Here is a 22,763-nt window from a genome sequence, read left to right as displayed (position 1 = left end):
CCTGGGGAGCCACCTGATTTTTTTTTTGAAAATACCCCATGTTCTCTCCTACTTTCAACCTTTAAAATGCAACACTTAAGTTTTTATCTTACCATTTGTCTTCTAAAACTCACAGGATCTACCACCAAGCGCCTGCCCTGTTCTTTATTTGGGCCCCAAAGGTCACTGATACAGACTCAAAGGCAACAAGAAATGACAAAACACTCCATGATAATGATGTTAGTCTCCAGGCAAACAAAACATGTCTTCAAGAGAAATATTTTTCCTCTCCTCTATTTATCAAAGAGCCTCTTATTCCTCTGATTCTTTCCTTGTAATTTTTTTAAATATCAGACTTAGTACACCAAATCTAAATTTTGCTAATGAAATATTACATGCAAAATTTGCAAATGTCAGGTAACTTTGAACAAGAAAATATGTTCAGAAAACAGTTATTTTAGTCTCTTGCAAGTGAGACATTTAAAAAACATCTCTTTTCTGGGGTGTCTGGGTGGTGCAGTTAGTTTGAGCATCTGACTCTTGATTTGGGCTCAGGTCATGATCCCGGGGTTGTGAGACAGAGCCCTGCATTGGGCTCCACACTGAGCATACAGCCTGTTTAAGATTCCCTCTATGTTCTTCTCTCTGTCTCCCCCAGTGCGTTCCCACTCTTTCTAAAGCAAACAAACAAATAAACAATCAAACAAAACATTTTTGTTTACCACTGGAAATCTTTATACCAGAATATTTATTATATTCCACTAAAACTAGAGATAGTGGGTTGTGTTGAAAAAATATTCCACATTATTTTGCTAAATGAGGTAACTCAAAAACCATATTCATCATCTCTCAGATTCTAATGAATCCTAAGAACATAAAAAAATAGAAAACATGATATTTACTAATGCTAGACAATATTTCAGTTTACATTTATTAATTTTTAATATATTCACAGCAAAACTGTGAGGCAGGGACTACTATTCCATTTTACTGAAGAGAAAACTCTCTTAAAAGGGATTAACTTCCTTTTGACACTCAGCTAACACATGGCAGAAGCAATATTTGAACCTGTGCAGTTTGACTCCAAACTGCCTTGCTTCATTTTACACTCTTTTCACTGATTTGCATTTCCAGGTTGTCTCTGAACAAAGCTGAAACAATTTGTAAAATATGGTATTGACAACTAAAAGCCAGAGAGAATAAAATCATACAACTTGAAATGTTTTTAAAAACATTAAAAACTTGATTTCATTAAATCTTACAAGATTAAAACAAATCAGTAAAATATGTGCTTACTTCCATTTTTATTTTTTCTTGATAGAATCCTAACGCATTTCCTAGTATTTTGAAATTCATAAAATGATTATTAGATTTTTATGCATATAATCTGAAGATAATTCCCTTTCTTCACATAACAAATTTCAAATTAATTTCTATAATCATATCCCAGGAGGGGCAGAGACCGAGAAAGAGAGGGAAAGAGAAAGACAGAGAGGCAGAGCTTACCCAAAGTGGGGCTCACCTGAAGCAGGCCTTGAGCTCACCTAATGTGGGGCTTGAACACACGAACTGTGAGATCATAACCTGAGCCAAAGTCAGATGCTTAACAACTGAGCCATCCAGGCACCCCTTCAGTACTTTCTAGATTAATGGGGAATTCTAAGGAACAATTTATTATACATGGTTGTGAAACAAAACTATAGCAAATACCAGATGATAAATAAGTATTTACTATATTGCCATGTAGTAACAAGTATAAGTGCCCAATATTTCTCGTAAAGATACTCAGTATTAATCAATTAATGAGAGACATTTAAGTTGGAAGAATATATATGTGAGCCAGAACAGTTATTAAAAACTACAGAGAATGTTGTGAGTGAACAGAATTTTTAAAGAATATGTGCATTAAAGGACTAAAAGCTACATTCAGACTATAGAAAAACAAGAATATAAGAAAGAGGTGACCCTAGGCTGAAGGATAACAATAAAGAGACAAGTCAGACTCAGTTGAAGTAATCCTTTTGGAAGTAGTAAAAGGTTAATGTAAAACAAGGAATTTTGAAATCCTGACAAAAAGAGTTAACATAGCAAACAACAAGAAGCTATTGCCAATGCAAGTCTTTTAAATCTTTTGACAACTTCATATTTGTATTAGTAGGTTCTTTTGGACAATATACCTAACCCACAGCATACTTCACACACACACACACACACACACACACACACACACACACACACACACACCTAAATCCATGGATGTTTTGAGAGCATTAACTGAGACAATAATACAAGTGTTTAGGGAACAAATAGTTATTATTAATATAGGTTTTATTTAAAGTTCCATGGAATTTGTATTTTTAAAAAGACATTTAAAATAATCTCAGGGCACCTGGGTGGCTCAGTCGGTTAAGCGTTCAACTTGGGCTCAGGTCACAATCTCACAGTTTGTGAGTTCGAGCCCTGCATCAGGTTCTGTGCTGACAGCTCAGAGCCTGGAGCCTGCTTCGGATTCTGTGTCTCATTCTCTCTCTGCCCCTCCCCCACTTGTGCTCTGTCTCTCAAAAATAAATAAAAATGTAAAAAAATTTAATAAAAAATATAATAATCTCAAGATCTTTTATTACGTAGAACTCTCCCTTCTCGCCCCTTCTCCTTTTTCAATCTGTGACAAGACTCATCAGAAGAGGCTTGGCAATAACTATAAAAACCCTATAGCTGAAGAGTTTTATGGGGTTTATTTGATAGGATTAGATTGTTTCTGTTATACTAGTTATGTGAAAAAATAGTACTCAGAACAATTAAAAACAATCAAAACAAACCAAAGAAGACTTCTTAAAAATATTAAAATCTAACCACTCAAATAAAACACTATCAGCATGTCTTCCTATTCTTCTATTTCCTTGACATTTTTCCATCTCTACAACTCAAACATGTAGAGGGACATTAATAACTAACAAGCAGTAGAGTGATTAGTGAGAAAGTGAAAGTGTACCAAGTGTCCATGTGTTGTTTGTATTTGTTTACTTTTTTATATGTGGATAAAAGGGACCAAACAATGCACTATATATGACACAGGAGCCTAGAAACAGAGGTGACATTAAATACATAATCCTGTTTAAATTTAGACAACTATCTGGGACAACTTTAGTTTTCTACAGGATGTTGATTTGGTGAGATTATTGGAATTTAATAGGTCGCTGAATTGAAAACCAATATGCAGTTAACACTTAAGATTCCTGATTGTCTGTGTGACAGTATGTTTGTGTGTATCACTTTATGGGCAAGTACATTTTTTCCTACAAAGAATGCAATAATTTAACTATTTATAAATGTTATTTTATATACATTTTGATGCCATATATTTGCAGTTAAACAATTTAAAATAACAAACTTTCCATTATTGGGCCTCTTAAAAAGTATTCATCAATACGTTAAGGTATCCACTATTTCAAGTAACCTGCGCAAGCAACATGGATGAACTGGAGGTTACCATGGTAAGTGAAATAAGTCAGTCAGAGAAAGACAGATATGATTTCACTCATATGTGGAATCTGAGAAACTTAACAGAAGACCATAGGGGAAGGGAAGGAAAAAGAAGTTACAAACAGAGAGGGAGGCAAACCATAAGAGACTATTGAATACAGGGAACAAACTGAGGGTTGATGGGGATGGAGGTTTGGGGGGTGGTGGGGGAGGTGAGCGATGGGCATTGAGGACAGTATTTGTTGGGATGAGCACTGGGTGTTGTATGTAAGTGATGAATCTCAGGAATCTACTCCTGAAGCCAAGACTACAGTGTATGACAATTACTTGACAATAAATTTAAAAAATAAAACACATTAAAAAAATAATCTGCACTATAATAGTATGGGTGTCAAACAGCATTTTCTAATACTAGGTGACAAATAAAATGCTAAGGGAGACTTTCGTTTTTCATAGCTAATATACAAAGTAAGGGTAGGAATAATATTAGTGTAAACCTCTGAGTCCAAAGTTCATTTGATTATATCACCTACATTGTTATAAAGAAATTTAACAAAAATGAAGTTAAGTATACATAGCATTTCACATAAGATTAGTATTTCACGTAATACGAGTCATTAATCAAAAATATAACTTTATTGTATGGTTAGAATATATATTCTTCAGAAAGGTACTGGAAGAGACATCTAAAAAAAGAAAAATATAATCTTACTTTTGGAAATTCTACCATTAATATTGATGAAGTGACTTAACAATGCCAAAGCAATAAATACAATATAAATTCTGCTTATGATAACAGCAGGATGACAGATTAAAAACAACTGAAAAGAGAATTATGGAGGTGAGTGTCAGAAGAAAACATTCTGACTTAAGCAAGAAAAGACAAAAGTAAGAAATGTACAAAAGGGAGTGGAGGGTACAACATGAATATCTAATATGTGAGATATTAATGAAACAGTGCTAAGAAACTCCCACAATTGATTAAAGCATTCGGATGACACAGTAAAGAATTCTCAATAGGGGTGCCTGGGTGGCTCAGCTGGTTAAGCATTCATCTTCTGCTCAGGTCATGATCTTGCCATTAGTGAGTTCAAGCCCACATTGAACTTTGGATCCTCTGTCCCTCTCTCTCTGCCCCTCCCCTGCTCGTGCCCTCTCTCTCTCTCTCTGTCTCTCTAAAAAATAAATAAACTTTAAAAAAATAAATAAACGCACACACAAACATACACACACAATTGCTTAAAGCAGGAAACAAAGAAAAAACTTCATGAGAGAGACAGAGAGAGACAGGGAGACAGAGAGAAGAACATGAGAGAAGACTTCCTGAGGAAACAATGGATTCTAGAAGATAAGAAAATAATGTCTGCAAAACCAATCAAAGAAAAAAACAACTGCCAAACTAGAATTATTCACCAAATTAAAACATCATTCTGAGATAAAAATGAAGTAAAGATGTTTTGAGACAAATAAAAAGCAATTAATAAGCCACAGTCGATTCTGCACTTAAAGAATGCAAACTAGTATCTTCAAACAAAATGAACATAATCCAAGATTTAAGCTCAGGGATGAATTACCAAAGGTAGAAAAAATTATGAAATAAAATATAATTCAATAAGGGAAATGTATAGGTTAATTTTACATAGATTAAAAAAATCTAAAAAAAACAAATAGAAGACAATTCATATACAGAAGAGCAGAGTATATATAAAATAATAATACTTATTTACTATTATAAGTTTGTTTTAATACAGTTAATTTAATATTTGAAAATTAATGACAATAATTTTCACATTTGCATAATATAAGAATATCATATAGTCATTTAAATAAATAAAGTAGACTATTTTGTTCTATATACATTCTTGATAAACAGCTTTTATCTAGGAACATAACACAACTGATTAAACTATGTTTTCAAAAGTATGGTGACATAATGAATAATGCTACAAATAATATACTTTTTTTTTAATGTTTATTATTTTTGAGAGAGAGAGAGAGACAGAGCACGAGCAGGGTTAGGGCAGAAAGAGAAGGAGACACAGAATCTGAAGCAGGCTCCAGGCTCCGAGCTGTCAGCACCCCACAAATAATATACCTTTAAGATTGGAATAGACACAGGTATTTCTATTGTCATCTATTCTACTACAATCCTACCAGAAGTCATACTCCACAAAATAAGTCAATAAAATAAAATCTATAAGAATTAAAAAGGAAAAACAAAACTTTATTAAGAGATGTAACTTTGTGTTCACAGAAAATACAAGAGTATGGACTATATGTAAGAATAAATAACTGAATTTAATACACTTCCTGAAAGAATGTAATTTACACAATCAATTCTATATGCCTTTCTCAGGCATTAACAAATAACATTAAAGAAAAAGATATTCTCAATCCCTTGAATAAGTTTAACAAATGAAGGTCAATAGTTTTATAAGGAAAAAGATGAAATGTTGCTGTTTATAATTGTAAAAAACCTCAATAAAGTAATACATGACATTCACTGATAAATCAATATTTTAATGATGTTAATTCTCCACAAACTATGCACATTTTCTCTAGATATCAATTCACCTTTGAAATGATAACCATATCATTTTGTCAGTATCAATTTTTTCCCCCATTATAATTTGACATGGTGATCTTTAAAACTATATGAACATGCAAAGTTCTAAGAATATCTAAAATCAATCTTGGCAAAAAAGAACAAAAGGAGAAATATTGATATATCAGATATGAAGTCTTATTATAGAACATCATTTAATTAAGAGATCATGGCATTTGTGTAAGACGAATAGACCAAACAAAGGAAATTGGGAATCCAAACACCAAAACCCACCAATACTGGCATGAGACATAGTATAAAGACATCCTCATACAGAGAAATGAAGAAAAGGGTGTTCTTTTTAAAATGTTTGTAAAATCAATTTGATACTCATATAAGGAAAGAAAACAAATGTAGCCTGTATATCACATGATACACAAAAATCATCTCAGGAGAATTTCAGATCTAAATATTTGTGAAAGGTGAACAATAAAATTTTTAGAAAAAAATATATATGGGGGAGAGAGAAAGTTGATTTAATATTTGAAAACATATAGAAATATAGAAAATATATATATAAATTCCTAGAAAAAATATCTATAGATATATAGGTATACCTTCATAACCTTGGGTTTGAAAAGATTTACAGGCCAGGGAATAAAAACATAAACTGTAAAAGAAAAAAATAAATTGTATTCCATTAAAATTAAGATACCATTAAGAGACTGAAAACCAAGTCGTAGTGTTAAAGATTATACTTGCCAAATATAAACTGACAAAGAGCTTATTACAAAAATATAAAAAACGTCCAGAAATCAATAAGGAAATGAAAAACACAGAAGTATGAGCAAGAAATGTGAATAGGCTCTTCATAACACATATTTCAAAATTACTGAAAAGAGGGTACTCAATTTCATTATTAATCAACAAAATGCAAATTAAAAGCACGATATGACACTGCTATGCATTCATCAGAATGACTCAAAAAGACTGATGCATGTGTTGACAAGGGTATGAAGCAACAAGAACCACAATACTTTTTAGGGGGAGTGTCAGAACAATCATTTTGAGAAATGGTCTAGTATTATCTATTAAGAGTGAAGATATCTATATAGTCTATCATATCAATGCTACTTATACCTGAATATCTTACTGAAATGGGTATGTGGACAAGTGCACCAAGAGATAATATATGGCTATGTTCACAGAAGAGCATTTATTATTTCCTGAAAATGGAAACCATCCAAATTACCATTAACTCAGAAAGAGTAAATAAAGTGTGGCATCCTCCTATTACTGAGCAATAATAATGATTAAAATACAGCTACCAAAAAGGAGAAAATAATTTGATGGACATACATTTCATCAAAACAAAAAAAAAACAGAAAAATATAAATGATCAATTAAATTCAAGGTATAAAAAATGTAAAAATTATGGTAATAGGTGATGCATTTTAGGTGGCAAAATCTTAGAGAAGAGTAAGACATTTATTACTAAAATGAGTTAAACTTTTGGTTAATTTGTAGGGGAGGAGGAAGAAATGATCAATGTTTGAAGTGTTTATACTGTTCTATGTCTTAAATTGGGTTAAAACAGTGTTTGCATTGAAATAAATCACTGACCACTGCCTTCATTTTTATGTTGCTGTTCACTGGATATGCAATAATGAAATAAGGCTAAAATAATTAAAGAATGAAATAAAAGAACCATTAAGACATGAGTTTCAGGGGCATCTGAGTGGCTCAGTCAGTTAAGCATCCTACTCTTGATTTTGGCTTAGATCACGTTCTCAAGGTTGGTGAGATTGAGCCCTGTGTTGGGTTCTGAGCTGACAGCATGGAACCTGATTGGGATTCTCTCTCTCCTCTTTCTTCCCCTCCCCCTGCTCATGTGTGTGCTCCCTTTCTCTCAAAATAAATAAACATTAAAAAAAGACATGCATTTTATTTGTATTATGAGAAAAAGACAATATTGTCATTAAATTCATTTAATACATTTTTAGTTCTAATTTAAAAATGGGGTCTTCCATATATTTGTAACTTTTTAAAGGTTATTTATTTATTTCTGGAGAGACAGAGAGAATACGTCTGGGAGGGGCAGAGGGAGAGAAGGAGAGAGATCCCAAGCAGGCTCCATATTTTCAGTGCAGAGCCCCATGCGGGGCTTGAACTCATGAACGGGGAGATTATGACCCCAGACAAAACCAAGAGACATGAAACCAAGAGTCAGACACTTAACTGACTGAGCCACCCAGTCTCCCCCATTTGTAACTTTTAAAAACGCTATTCATTTATATATTTCTTTCCTGTCTCTGTGTAATAGATTTTAGTTTTCTTGACCTCACTGTATAAATAACACAGTTATAATGAATATAATCACTTGGATATAATCATGATTTTTTTTCTAACAGAGTGCTTCCTTCAGTCAAGAATTGGCATAAGAACTGAATTTAGAATCACTCTTAATGCTATCACAACAGATTATACTACTAAGTGTTAATGTAGAAATGGGAAGATCAAATATCCTATTAGAAACATTATTATAGGGGAAAATTATTTTATTCAATAGCCATTATAATATGCTATAATCCTTTCTCCCATGACACAACTCACTCATATGCTAACATTCCTGAACATAATTTTGTCAATTACAGTAACATTAACATCTAAGTTTTCTTTTTTTTTCCCCATGCTGGAAAGGAAAATTTCTTTATTCACTCACCACATTTAACTCGGATTCTCGGATTCACAGAGCATTTTTATTGCTGGAAATCAATGTAAAATTATTATTATTATTTTTTTTGGAAACTGCTAAACTGTATAGGAAAATAGACCAATCAAAATTTGGCTCTGGATATAGAGCCCTTGTTTTTGCTACTCTGTGACTGGGAAGAGATCATAACCAACGACTATACATATTTTGGGGGACCCAGAACCAAATACTTCACTTGAGGCTAATGGTCTTAAACTAAAACTAACTTGTGCAGCAACATCCACATTTCAAGTATTCCATGACCCCACTGGTAGTGTAGTATTATAGAACATTTCCATTACTGCAGTTCTATGGGACAACACTGGTAAGAACTTCATGACCCATGCATGAATTTGAGATAGAAGTTTTTTTTTTTTTTTCCATTTACTGGTAGTTTTGGCAGAAAAGAAACTGCTTGCCTAAGGAAAGCTATAGAGATAATTGAAATTAGTCCTGCACCTTACTCAATGAAAAGACCAGAAATATGCCTTCCATCCAGAAAAAAACTATTAATGTAAAAGCCTATAAAGGCTTGCAAATTCAGATATCATTGAGCAGAGTAAGGTAAGCTTGAGTCATCAGAAACACACAATGAGGGAGATCTAGCTGAAATGTAAGATTCTCATCTTCCTTCTTGTCGGATTTCCGATTAGCATTAGTATTCCAAATTCAGGTTTGGTATCAGTCAGTTGTGGCAGTCCAATTTGTTTTTCCTAAGATTTTAACTTAAATTTCCAGATTAAAAAATACCAAATGTGGTAATTTTAAATAGGGTACAACTTTAATTAAAATGAATTATCACAGATGTATGTTAACCTAGTAAGTGTAACCTATACAAACTTCCAATGAAATACAATTCTGAGATGCAAATAAATAAATAATGAGTGAAAATTGTTATTTTTTGTAGATAATATAATTTCCCACATAGAAAATATTAGTAATCTTTCAGGAAATTTTTGAAAAACAATCACAGCATTTTGCTACAGACATTATTAAATCAATATCAGTATTAAAACAGAGAAAGAATCTAACAAAATTCCTCAAGATTTGTATGTTGTTGACTGTTTGCTTGTTGTTGACTTGTTTTTTTGAGAAACTAAGTTAGAAATCTTAATTAAGAAAATACATAAAATAAAGAAGTAAAATAAAAGTACATAATTTATACTGATAATGGAAAATATATAAGAAAATGTAGAAAACTTGTGTTACAACACTAAAACATTATTCAAAGACATAAAAGAAGACCTAAATAAATTGTGGTGTGAATTATGATGAACAAGAAAATCTGAATACTCTTCAAATTAATTTATATGTTGAATCCAATTGTCACCAAAACCCCAATAGGATTACTCACAAAAGTAGTCAAAAGTTCACAAGAAAATTCATAGTAAAAGAATAAAGAAAAGCAGGTATGAATAAGAACCAGAAGCAGAAATTCTATCTGGTTCTACAAGATGCCAAGATACATTACAAGTAAGTAATAATTAAGACAGAGAAATATTGTTGTAGGAATAATTCAACAAAATACAGAAACAGATTCAATAGATCATGAATATAGGTATGCATATATAGAAAGTTGGTATATAATATAGCTAGCATTTCATATTAATGGAGAAATGCAGAAATATAAGAGTAATGTTGGATTACAGAAGCAAATATGTTAAAAATATAAAATTATTTTCTATTTCAAACCATTTGAAAAAGTAAATTCAAAACAAATCAACATCAAATAAAAAAGCTAGATATGAGAAGCAAAACATTATAATGTTAAAATACAGGAAAGCACTTTTTTTTACCTCAAGGAAACCCCCCCAAAACAAACAAGCAAAACACTAAGAATTTACAGTCTAGATAGAAAACTGTGTGTAGTATGAAAACTGATACCAATATAGTGAAATTAAGACTTTATGAAGAACAAAACTCTCTGCATAAAATAATACCCAAACATACAGTAAAAGATGTCATTTCTAAGACATATAAAATTAAGTTTTAATATCTAGAAAACATGAAGAATTCCTACACATCTATATGAGAAAGACAGCCAATCTAATAGAAAAACAGGCATTGCCTTTGCAAAGACATTTTACAGAAGAAATAATCTGAAGTCCATTAAATTCACTTTTAAAGATACTTAAGATGATCATTATTCAAATAAATGAAGTAAAAATCAACAATTTACCACTTTCACTATTCAGTTATAAAGAATCACCCTGGGATATAATAGTCTGGGATTAACTTGTTTGGAGTGTGACGTGACATATTTACTCTCATACACTCTTGGTGTCAGTTGTAATTGGCATGGCAATTTTAAAGAGCAATATTGGAGTAAATTCAACTATGATGCTTATTGAGCCGACCAGAGGTACAATAAAGCAAGGCTTAGGAAAACTACCCTGATATTCACATATGAAGTTGAGATATGATGGTTGGGACTCTATATAGGTAACTAATTAGGAGGATGTATTATCATTCTATTGGGATTTAATTGCTTGATTTACAGGGCTACACATGGAAATGAAAATGTACTGGATACTAGATATTTTACAATAATGTAATAAGGTAATTTGGTGCCTGATTATGGTTTGGAAAGAAATAAATTAGAAGGGTTATATTCTTTCTTCACCAGTGGAAGACTATCAACTAGACAAGACTAACATTAAGAACGTTTTACCCTCTATGCTTGTTTTTCCAGAATGGTAACAGAGTCTTCATTTTTAAAAGAGGCTAAATTTTTTTGTTGCCCATCATGGGAAATGCAGTACCAGAGGTATAATTAACATATGTTTCTACATGTGGTAATTTCAACATTTTAAGCTCAAATGGGAAAACACAGTTACTCTCTTTGTTTCAGAAATCACTCAAGACTGAATATGGATTTTAACAATTCACATTTATTTAAGGAAAATATATCATCCATACTATAAATTAAAGTATCAAAAATGTCAGCTTAAAAAACATTACCTTTTTTCAAATACATATAGTTTTTATTGTGTTAATTTATATGATTAGTAAAACATAGGCAATATTTCTAAACATAAACTTCAATTCTATGGCTGTGCTACCAGTTGCATTATTTTCAATGTTTTAATCTCTTTTCTTTTCTTTTCTTTTCTTTTCTTTTCTTTTCTTTTCTTTTCTTTTCTTTTCTTTTCTTTTTTCTTTTCTTTCCTGAATCTTACAATTTGGATATAAAATGCAAAAACGATATTATGAAAAAGCCCAAAAAGAATGTAGTACATAGCCAATTTTGTTTCAAGAAAAGAACCCAAAGACTGCACTTTTTAGGGAACTCTGCCAAGACGAACCTTTCTGAAGGTTTCTTTGTGAGACAGGACTTCAGGCAGAGAAAACTCTCATTTGTGTGCCAGCAGCTGATGATGTGAGATGTGCGAGGTTAACACCACACACTTTCTGTCCTGTGCGTTGTGATTTGCTGTTAACTAATGACTGCTCTCTGCCCAGCAGCTCTGCTGCAGCTTCTTTTAAATTCAATCCTATCAAAGTAAACTCAGTTTGCTGCCTTAGGAGGTTTCCTTTACTTATAACCAGGGAAGTCAAGTGAAATCTTTATGTTTGTGTGTTCCTTTCTGTAGAGCTTGAGAAAGGTTGACATGGAGCTTTTATTAAGCAAGAAGATGTTATCTTTCCTTCTTTTTTTTTTTTTTTTGCTCCTTTCCTTTTTTACTTCTTTCTTTCCTTCCTTCCTTCTTTCTTTTTTCCTTTTTCTTCCATTCCTCCTTTCCTCTTTCCCTCCCTTTTCCCTTCCTTCCTTCCTTCCTTCCTTCCTTCCTTCCTTCCTTCCTTCCTTCCAATTGTTTATTTCTTTCATTTCCCTCTTCTCTCTCTCTCTCTCTCTCTCTCTCTCTCTCTCCCTCTCTCTCTTTGCCAACATGGTCTTAGACTGAAGGGCCCCATCCTTTGAAAAGATTAGTTCAAGACATACAGGTTTTCAAAAGATCTCAAGCTAAGGATTCCTTTCATCAGAAGTAGAAGGAAAACTTCCCCTGTTCTTGGCATTCCTGCCCTTTCTGTAAGCCACTGATACTCCTGTATAAGTGTAGCCTAGAACAGACCTCAGTCTACAGTAGGGACTGTGAACTCATGAACTTAGACTAATAGTGATTCTATTCATCTAGCATATAACAATAGCAACAAAAACAGAAAAAGATAATATTTAGCAATTTAAACACTTTAAAGCCAGGTCAGAGTACCAAGAATGTTTCCTATTGCATCTAGAATTAGAAAGTGCCAGTTAAATATGTTATATTTGGAATTACTTTAAGGCTACAATGATTCTAAGGGAACCTGGATGGCTCAGTCAGTTAAACGTCCAACACTTGGTTTCAGTTCAGGTCATGATCTCACGGTTCATGGGTTTGAGCTCCACATTGGGCTCTGTGCTGACAGTAAGGAGCCTGCTTGTGATTCTCTCTCTCTCTCTCTCTCTCTCTCTCTCTCTCTCTCTCCCTCTGCCCCTCCCCTGCTCATGAGCTTGCTCGCTCTCTCTCTCAAAATGAGTAAATAAACTTTAAAAAAGAGTAAAACGATTTGATAACTTTCAAGTATATAAAGTTGATTAAAAATATAATTCTGTAAGACAAAAATACAGATATATATAGGCATTCATTCATCAGAATACATTGGTTGTCACATACACTATTTTAGGAAGCTTAAACAAAATGAAATTACTGAGTGGATACATGGTAGTTCATAAGATTGAAGGAAAAGCAGACATGGGCATAAAATAGGATAACTCCTGTGATACCAGGTGGGAACTCATAGTTTGTCATTTTAAGCTGATAGCAGAAAATATACATACACAAAAAGCAAAAACTTGAGTACAAACTTCTTTCTGCCCATAAAATATTTTGCTGAAGATTCAATTCCCAGGAGAAATATGAGTCTAGCTTAACCTAAAATCCCTTGGCCATCACTGATTTCAATCATCTCCCACAGATTTTCTTATCTCGTTACTAGTTCCAATTTTTATATTATTTTTTAAAACTATATAATTTTCATATTTACTATTTATTAGTAAATAAGATCTCTTTCAGAAACAGATTAAATGGATGTGAGAGTTATTTCCCTAATGGAAATGTGAGGAGCTGTAACAAACAAAGGGTATTTTTTCCCACAAGCAAGATAAGCAGGTACCTACTATGAGCAGCACCCCCCCCCACACACACACACTCTGTGCACTGCTTCCTACCACACAGGCCCACTCATACTATACTTCTATACATAGAATTCTATAGTATGTCTACTAAACATATATTGTTATTGTAATACACATTCTAAGCATAACATAAATGGAGAATAATTATAATATTACAGATAATTATGATTTTAAAATTTACATAAAATATAGTATACATAAACTAAATTTAGTTATGTAAAAATGCTTGGGTAAAGGAATAGTCATAATAGGTGAGATTAGACATGCGTATTTGGGGGCATGCAGGAGAACAAATTATTTTAAAATTACATCTGCTTCCGTAAATACTTTCCATTCCGAAATTTAATGTGTTTGAAAATGTCCAAATAATCATTAGCTATAACACAAAATATTTGTATTTAAAAGAATGACATTCTATTCATGCCTTTTCCATTTAATAGATGTATTCCTAATAGAAAATTATTTAAACTCTGTCTTCCAGACAGAAAAAGAATAAAGCCTATCTTAATCTTTTCTTAAAGTAAAAATAAAAGAATCAATATATTAGTGATTTTGATGCTGACAATATGATTAAATGGTATATTCTGATAAAAATCCAAAGTAATGAACCAAGACTGGAAAGTGAATATTTAGTTCATTTTAAGTTGACATTAAGATAGTCAGAGGAGTAGGAGTTGAAGGTGTTTTAATTATATTGAAGAAAAAGTTTGATTATGAACCTTTTTGATAATCAAATGAAATCAGCATGCTTGCCACCTAGAAGAGTGCTCAAAAGTACATATATTTTAAGTCTCTATATAACATATTTTATTGCTTTATGACTTTATTTTTTGACAGAATTTGACTGAAATTCATAATTTTAAGTATTATGCTCAAAAACATTTAACATTTTGAATATCTGGTAAGTCAGAGAGAGCTTGAATTGATTGAGCACTGGCCATATGCAAGATATATTTCTAGATATTGGAAAACGATAGTAACCAACACAGAAAAAATTGTTCTTTTGGATTTGTCATTCCATTGGAGAGGGAAACAGGCAGACATAATAAATAGTAAATATGAAAATTATATAGTTTTAAAAAATAATATAAAAATTGGAACTAGTAACGAGATAAGAAAATCTGTGGGAGATGATTGAAATTCTAAATAGATTGGTCTTGGTGGTGTAGGGCAACCCAGTTGGGTGGGGGTGCCCCACAGGCAGTGAAAGAATTCACCCAAGGTAGAACAAAGGAGATAGAAGTTTATTGAATACAGGGCAAGGGAGCAGCAGGAAAGACAGCAAAGGAAAGGCTGTGTGCCAGCAGGCAGTGGTGGGGGGCTGTAATTAACGGGGGGAAGGTGAGGAGGTATGGGAATGTATGGAAATTTCCTGTTTTGGTACCGCACCCAGTTGTAAGTAGGGTTGTATGTAGCTGATTAGTCAGCTAGGGCTTATGAATATTTTGAGGTGGTCACCTAATGGGTCTGTTTGCATTCAGTGTGGTGGTCACCCTATTACCTTACTCAGCTTTCCATTGCTCAAGTGTTGCCTAAAGGCGGCCTCTACAGGTAGCACTTATTTAGGAAATGAAAAAAGTTGCAAGAATTAGCTCCGTTGATATCCAGATGAAGAATGTGTGTGGCAGAGGTAGCTGCAGTGCAAAGGTCCTGAGTTGAACAGTGCTGTCCAAGGCTTACAGAAAGGGTAATAATGTCAAGAAGCAGAGAAATTTCTCTTTTATTCACTTCTGAATAAAAGGAAACCTTATCTCATAGAGATCTCCTGGACACTTTTATATTTATGTATTGAACTAACCTTTCCCAAGGAATGGGGCCCTCCATTTTACCTGGTGTATTTGGTGAACAATAAGGAGAATAGCATGACTTAGAAAGCAGTAAGAAATATGCAGAAGCAGTCAGCACGCTGGGGCAAGGAAGGGACAATTTTATTTTAGTGGGAAACACTGAACACTCAATTGAAAGTAACTTGTCCAAGATTATTCAGCTGGTAAATGGACTGAATTCTTAACTTTTTTTCATCTTATTCTAGGTATTTTGTTTGTCATTGGAGATTTACATGTAAACAGCACGCTCATTTTAGTCTTCCTACTGTGTCAGAAATAGTACTTTGAAATCTAGAGACAAAAATTTAGATATGCATTAGTATTTTGGAGAAAAACACCTTTAAAAATGTTTAAGTAGAATTAAAAAGAAGAGCTCTCTCCCCGGTATCTCACCGCTGCGTCAGTGCAGTTAGGCATCAGCAAATTAATGAGAGGAGAGAGGAGGCCCCTGCTCTTGGGCACCCGCAGGAACTTACTCCAGCTCCAGACACACCATAAACACTTTCATCTAACAGAAGATAAGCTGTGAAATCGGATTTCTGAACCACAAGACACTTGTGTAAAAACTGCATTCCATGCCAGGCCTGAAATGTGCCAAAGCTCAGTTCGCTATCAGCATCCCAGGTGGTGCAATTAATAAAGAGCTAGCGTGGGGCCACTGGCACAAACAAGGCAGCTCCTTAGAACCTGAACTTCCTATTTGTTCCATTCCTTGGGTAGATAACGCCTGTTAATTACTCTGGAGAAATTATTTTGGCAAGGAGAGAGGGAAGATGGCGGCGTACAAGGACGCTGGGCTCACCGCGCGTCCTGCTGATCACTTAGATTCCACCTACACCTGCCTAAATAACCCAGAAAACCGCCAGAGGATTAGCAGAATGGAGTCTCTGGAGCCAAGCACAGACGAGAGGCCCATGGAAGAGGGGCTCCTCATGAAGTGGATCACCTAAGGAGAAGCAAGCTAAGCCTGCCCCTCCTGCCCCCGTGCACCTTGCCTACCCACCCCAGCTAATACGCCATATCCCCAGCATCACAAACCTGGCAGTGTGCAAATAGCCCAGACGGGCCACGCCACCCCACAGTGAATCCCACCCCTAGGAGACGGGAAGAGAAGGCACACACCAGTCTGACTGTGGCCCCAGCGCTGGGCTGGGGGCAGACATCAGGTTGCACTGCGGCCCCGCCCACCAACTCCAGTTATACACCACAGCACAGGGGAAGTGCCCTGCAGGTCCTCACCACTCCAGGGACTATCCAAAATGACCAAGCGGAAGAATTCCCCTCAGAAGAATCTCCAGGAAATAACAACAGCTAATGAACTGATCAAAAAGGATTTAAATAATATAACAGAAAGTGAATTTAGAATAATAGTCATAAAATTAATCGCTGGGCTTGAAAACAGTACAGAGGACAGCAGAGAATCTCTTGCTACAGAGATCAAGGGACTAAGGAACAGTCACAAGGAGCTGAAAAGCACTTTAAATGAAACGCAAAACAAAATGGAAACGACGACAGCTCGGATTGAAGAGGCAGAGGAGAGAATAGGTGAACTAGAAGATAAAGTTATGGAAAAAGAGGAAGCTGAGAGAAAGATAAAAAAATCCAGGAGTATGAGGGGAAAATTAGAGAACTAAGTGATACACTAAAAAGAAATAATATACGCATAATTGGTATCCCAGAGGAGGAAGAGAGAGGGAAAGGTGCTGAAGGGGTACTTGAAGAAATTATAGCTGAGAACTTCCCTGAACTGGGGAAGGAAAAAGGCATTGAAATCCAAGAGGCACAGAGAAATCCCGTCAGACGTAACTTGAATCGATCTTCTGCACGACATACCATAGTGAAACTGGCAAAATACAAGGATAAACAAAATTCTGAAAGCAGCAAGGGATAAACGTGCCCTCACATATAAAGGGAGACCTATAAGACTCGTGACTGATCTCTCTTTTGAAACTTGGCAGGCCAGAAAGAAGTGGCACGAGATCTTCAGTGTGCTAAACAGAAAAAATATGCAGCCGAGAATCCTTTATCCAGCAAGTCTGTCATTTAGAATAGAAGGAGAGACAAAGGTCTTCCCAAACAAACAAACACTGAAGGAATTTGTCACCACTAAAACAGCCCTACAAGAGATCCTAAGGGGGACCCTGTGAGACAATGTACCAGAGACATCACTACAAGCATAATACATACAGACATCACAATGACTCTAAACCCGTATCTTTCTATAATAACACTGAATGTAAATGGATTAAATGCGCCAACCAAAAGACATAGGGTATCAGAATGGATAAAAAAACAAGACCCATCTATTTGCTGTCTACAAGAGACTCATTTTAGACCTGAGACTCATTTTAGATTGAGAGTGAGGGGATGGAGAACTATTTATCATGCTACTGGAAGCCAAAAGAAAGCTGGAGTAGCCATACTTATATCAGACAAACTAGACTTTAAATTAAAGGCTGTAACAAGAGATGAAGAAGGGCATTATATAATAATTACAGGGTCTATCCATCAGGAAGAGCTAACAATTATAAATGTCTGTGCACCAAATACCGGAGCCCCCAAATATATAAAACAATTACTCATAAACATAAGCAACCTTATTGATAAGAATGTGGTAATTGCAGGGGACTTTAACACCCCACTTACAGAAATGGATAGATCATCTAGACACACGGTCAATAAAGAAACAAGGGCCCTGAATGAGACATTGGATCAGATGGACTTGACAGATATATTTAGAACTCTGCATCCCAAAGCAACAGAATATACTTTCTTCTCAAGTGCACATGGAACATTCTCCAAGATAGATCATATACTGGGTCACAAAACAGCCCTTCATAAGTTTACAAGAATTGAAATCATACCATGCATACTTTCAGACCACAATGCTATGAAGCTTGAAATCAACCACAGGAAAAAGTCTGGAAAACCTCCAAAAGCATGGAGGTTAAAGAACATCCTACTAACGAATGAGTGGGTCAACCAGGCAATTAGAGAAGAAATTAAAAAATACATGGAAACAAACGAAAATGAAAATGCAACAATCCAAACGCTTTGGGACGCAGCGAAGGCAGTCCTGAGAGGAAAATACATTGCAATCCAGGCCTATCTCAAGAAACAAGAAAAATCCCAAATACAAAATCTAACAGCACACCTAAAGGAAATAGAAGCAGAACAGCAAAGGCAGCCTAAACCCAGCAGAAGAAGAGAAATAATAAAGATCAGAGCAGAAATAAACAATATAGAATCTAAAAAAACTGTAGAGCAGATCAACGAAACCAAGAGTTGGTTTTTTGAAAAAATAAACAAAATTGACAAACCTCTAGCCAGGCTTCTCAAAAACAAAAGGGAGATGACCCAAATAGATAAAATCATGGACGAAAATGGAATTATTACAACCAATCCCTCAGAGATACAAACAATTACCAGGGAATACTATGAAAAATTACATGCCAACAAATTGGGCAACCTGGAAGAAATGGACAAATTCCTAAATTCCTAAACACCCACACTCTTCCAAAACTCAATCAGGAGGAAATAGAAAGCTTGCACAGACCCATAACCAGCGAAGAAATTGAATCGGTTATCAAAAATCTCCCAACAAATAAGAGTCCAGGACCAGATGGCTTCCCAGGGGAGTTCTACCAGACGTTTAAAGCAGAGATAATACCTATCCTTCTCAAGCTATTCCAAGAAATAGAAGAGGAAGGAAAACTTCCAAACTCATTCTATGAAGCCAGTATTACTTTGATTCCTAAACCAGACAGAGACCCAGTAAAAAAAGAGAACTACAGGCCAATATCCCTGATGAATATGGATGCAAAAATTCTCAATAAGATACTAGCAAATCGAATTCAACAGCATATAAAAAGAATTATTCACCATGACCAAGTGGGACTCATTCCTGGGATGCAGGGCTGGTTCAACATTCGATAATCAATCAACGTGATACATCACATTAACAAAAAAAAAGAGAAGTACCATATGATCCTGTCAATCGATGCAGAAAAGGCCTTTGACAAAATCCAGCACCCTTTCTTAATAAAAACCCTTGAGAAAGTCGGGATAGAAGGAACATACTTAAAGATCATAAAAGCCATTTATGAAAAGCGCAGAGCTAACATCATCCTCAATGGGGAAAAACTGAGAGCTTTTTCCCTGAGATCAGGAACATGACGGGGATGTCCACTCTCACTGCTGTTGTTTAACATAGTGTTGGAAGTGCTAGCATCAGCAATCAGACAACAAAAGGAAATCAAAGGCATCAAAATTGGCAAAGATGAAGTCAAGCTTTCGCTTTTTGCAGATGACATGATATTATACATGGAAAATCGGATAGACTCCACCAAAAGTCTGCTAGAACTGATACATGAATTCAGCAAAGTTGCAGGATACAAAATCAATGTATAGAAATCAGGTGCATTCTTATACACTAACAATGAAGCAACAGAAAGACAAATAAAGAAACTGATCCCATTCACAATTGCACCAAGAAGCATAAAATACCTAGGAATAAATCTAACCAAAGATGTAAAAGATCTGTATGCTCAAAACTATAGAAAACTTATGAAGGTAATTGAAGAAGATTTAAAGAAATGGAAAGACATTCCCTGCTCATGGATTGGAAGAATAAATATTGTCAATACTACCCACAAAATGTCAATACTACCCACAACTATCTACACATTCAATGCAATCCCAATCAAAATTGCACCAGCATTCTTCTCAAAGCTAGAACAAGCAATCCTAAAATTCATATGGAACCACAAAAGACCCCAAATAGCCAAAGTAATTTTGAAGAAGAAGACCAAAGCAGGAGGCATCACAATCCCAGACTTTAGCCTCTACTACAAAGCTGTCATCATCAAGACAGCATGGTATTGGCACAAAAACAGACACATAGACCAATGGAATAGAATAGAAACCCCAGAACTAGACCCACAAACGTATGGCCAACTCATCTTTGACAAAGCAGGAAAGAACATCCAATGGAAAAAAGACAGTCTCTTTAACAAATGGTGCTGGGAGAACTGGACAGCAACATGCCAAAGGTTGAAACTAGACCACTTTCTCACACCATTCACAAAAATAAACTCAAAATGGATAAAGGACCTGAATGTGAGACAGGAAACCATCAAAACCTTAGAGGAGAAAGCAGGAAAAGACCTCTCTGACCTCAGCCGTAGCAATCCCTTACTCGACACATCCCCAAAGGCAAGGGAATTAAAAGCAAAAGTGAATTACTGGGACCTTATGAAGATAAAAAGCTTCTGCACAGCAAAGGAAACAACCAACAAAACTAAAAGGCAACCAACGGAATAGGAAAAGATATTTGCAAATGACATATCGGACAAAGGGCTAGTATCCAAAATCTATAAAGAGCTCACCAAACTCCACACCCGAAAAACAAATAACCCAGTGAAGAAATGGGCAGAAAACATGAATAGACACTTCTCTAAAGAAGACATCCGGATGGCCAACAGGCACATGAAAAGATGTTCGCTCCTTATCAGGGAAATACAAATCAAAACCACACTCAGATATCACCTCATGCCAGTCAGAGTGGCCAAAATGAACAAATCAGGCGACTATAGATGCTAGAGAGGATGTGGAGAAACAGGAACCCTCTTGCACTGTTGGTGGGAATGCAAATTGGTGCAGCCGCTCTGGAAAGCAGTGTGGAGGTTCCTCAGAAAATTAAAAATAGACCTACCCTATGACCCAGCAATAGCACTGCTAGGAATTGACCCAAGGGATACAGGAGTACTGATACATAGGGGCACTTGTACCCCAATGTTTATAGCAGCACTCTCAACAATAGCCAAATTGTGGAAAGAGCCTAAATGTCCATCAACTGATGAATGGATAAAGAAATTGTGGTTTATATACACAATGGAATACTACATGGCAATGAGAAAAAATGAAATATGGCCTTTTGTAGCAACGTGGATGGAACTGGAGAGTGTGATGCTAAGTGAAATAAGCCATACAGAGAAAGACAGATACCATATGGTTTCACTCTTATGTGGATCCTGAGAAACTTAACAGAAACCCATGGGGGAGGGAAAGGAAAAAAAAAAAAGAGGTTACAGTGGGAGAGAGCCAAAGCATAAGAGACTGTTAAAAACTGAGAACAAACTGAGGGTTGATGGGGGGTGGGAGGGAGGGGAGGGTGGGTGATGGGTATTGAGGAGGGCATCTTTTGGGATGAGCACTGGGTGTTGTATGGAAACCAATTTGACAATAAATTTCATATATTAAAAAAAAAAAGAATTAAAAAGAAGAGAGAAGGATAAAATGAGGAAGGGATCCAAAGAATAAGCCAGCTTTAACATTCAAGAGTTAGAAAATGAATTTTATTGAGAGGATCCACAATCCTCAGTAGTGATAGATTTATATTTTATGTCAAGTATAAATGCATGTACAGGTAATGAACAAGGATAAATGTCACAGGGATTGAGCCATTTCTGTACTATGAATAGTCAGGCAGACAAATTTAAGTTCCCACTGAAAAGAACTAAAGAACTGCTGGATTAAAATTTTCTAAAAACAGCAGCAAAAACAATGACACTTTTGTATTAAAGAGCTGGCAAGCAACTGTAGATTAATCAGTATTTAAAAATCTAGATAATACAGAATATAAATGGAATCCTAAAGCTGATTTTGAACAGGGAGAATTTGTCAAGGTGACAGACAGCCCAGCCTCTGGCCACTGACAACAGAGGATTAAGCAGGAAATCCCCAACAGTAAAATCAGGACCAGCGGGTTAAATCTGCAGTTTAAGGGTAAACCGGAAGGAAACATCCCCCACTTCCACAGGTTCATGAAACTACAAGAGGAACTTCATTATTCAACACTAACCAGGAGAAGCAAAAACAAAAATAAAGCCTGAGAAGTAGTGACCAGCTTGGCCTAACCCAGGCTTGTAGTCCAAGTTCAAAGTAACCAGGTAAATTTTAAAAAGCCTCAGTGAAGAATTAAGTTTAAAATTGTCATAATCT

The sequence above is a fragment of the Acinonyx jubatus genome, chromosome A1 (assembly GCF_027475565.1).
Source record: "Acinonyx jubatus isolate Ajub_Pintada_27869175 chromosome A1, VMU_Ajub_asm_v1.0, whole genome shotgun sequence".
NCBI classification, from domain to species: domain Eukaryota; kingdom Metazoa; phylum Chordata; class Mammalia; order Carnivora; family Felidae; genus Acinonyx; species Acinonyx jubatus.
This window is presented reverse-complemented; position numbering follows the sequence as displayed.